Source organism: Corapipo altera, unplaced genomic scaffold (assembly GCF_003945725.1).
Source record: "Corapipo altera isolate COAL_440 unplaced genomic scaffold, ASM394572v1 126, whole genome shotgun sequence".
Taxonomy (NCBI): Eukaryota; Metazoa; Chordata; class Aves; order Passeriformes; family Pipridae; genus Corapipo; species Corapipo altera.
Genome location: NW_020884937.1, coordinates 2,058,978 through 2,060,562, shown reverse-complemented (window position 1 = coordinate 2,060,562; position 1,585 = coordinate 2,058,978). Strand labels below are relative to the sequence as shown.

At 37.0% G+C, this 1,585-nt stretch overlaps 1 long non-coding RNA gene across 2 annotated transcripts in view; it reads left to right on the top strand.

The window, feature by feature from the left end:
* LOC113955332 overlaps positions 1 to 666 on the top strand; it is a 9,688-nt gene extending 9,022 nt beyond the window's left edge. For both annotated transcript variants that reach the window (XR_003530495.1, XR_003530496.1), the window contains exon 4: positions 439 to 666. This is a non-coding gene — a long non-coding RNA (uncharacterized LOC113955332). The remainder of the gene's footprint in view (positions 1 to 438) is intronic.
* Positions 667 to 1,585: the final 919 nt, after the last annotated feature.

Genomic DNA, 1,585 nt, shown 5'->3' with positions numbered 1-1,585 from the left:
CCTTCCCAAACCTTCCCTTCCCTTCCCACATTTCCTTTTCTTGAAATTTCCTTTCTTTGAAATTTCCTTGAAATTTCCTTTCCTTCCCTAACCTTCCCTTCCCTACAGAAACTTTGTTTCTCTGACTCAATATTTCCTTGTCCAAAGGCCTTTCCATAACTGGAAGGTAAATATCACTTGGATTGGTACAAAGCTGAGCAGAACTGGGCTGATTTAAATAGATTAATGACATCATGTGTTACAAATAGAAAACAAATATGAAAATTCTTAGGGGGAAAAAATAACCTCCCAGGCATCTAATTTATCAGCAAGTCACTAAAGAAATTCTTAGACATAGAATAATGGGGTTTTTTTCCTTTTTTCCAAGTTCTATTTGTGTTATAGTTGATTAACACAACTAAGTTAAACATGGAACGTTAATTCTCAAACTCTGTTTAGGTGGAACCGTGTGGCTCCTGCTGTCTAAGAGTTGAAGAAAAGAGATTTTGCTCAAACCCATTGCTTTTCCCCTTGTGTCTGCAGTTCCAAATGAAAGACATCACCTCTGTTTCCAGGCTTTGCTTCATTAAAGCTGGAAACAGTTTTCCCGTTGGACAAGGTCAGATTTTAATGTTACATCACACACGAAGCACTTAATGGACACGTGAGTCAAAGATACTCACAAAATATGCCCTTTTCAAAGTGAGACCTGTTGGATCTCATTAAACTTGTTGCATATGAAGTCAGTGGGGAAAAAAAAAATAGCCTGAGTGCTATAAAAAAGAATTGCTACACATTAATCCAAAAATTAAACTGAAATCACACCAAATAAAGAGCAAAAGAAAAACTAGAAGTTTTCCCCAATAGCTGTCACATTTGTCTGGCTTTATGATCATGACAGACAGAGCAGTAGAGTCAATTAGTTCTCTTCACAAACATATCTACTAATTAGTGAGTGAATAGGCAGTAAACACAGCAGAGTTTATCTTCAAGAGAAGGAAAATATGTACAAACATTTCAATATAGTTGGATAAAACCGCACAGAGACATATATTTTATATAACTTACAGACCAGAGAACTATTTACACAAAGTATTTGGTTTAATAGGGACATTAAATCTACTCATGTGCTTTTTGTCATCTACTAAGGAGAAAGTGCATCAGCCTAATTTACTTTGGAAATGGGAAATAAACTTTAAAAATTGCTGTATAAACACCATTTGCACAGTATAAATGTATAAAACTACCCTTTTGTATGTTATTAGCATCATACAGGATGGTTTTAGGGCAGTACCTGGAAGCTTTGATCTCTTTGTGGTCCCCTTGTTTAAGCTGCTCCATCTTTTTTCAAGTTCCCTTAAACACATGATAGGAAAACTAGAAATGGAGTTGAGGGATAAGAAACCACAGCCAGCTAAACAAATTTTGTTTTGAAATAGGATAGTTCTGGGATGGTTCAGGATTTGTCTGGGAGAGCATCTGGAATGTGCAGGTGAAGGAGCTGAGGGTGAGTTCTGGACCACAGAGCTCCATAAGTTGGTTCTGTAGCCTTGGGGACAGAAAGAAGAGGGAATGGAATATCAGAAGCACTGGAATGGCACCTCAG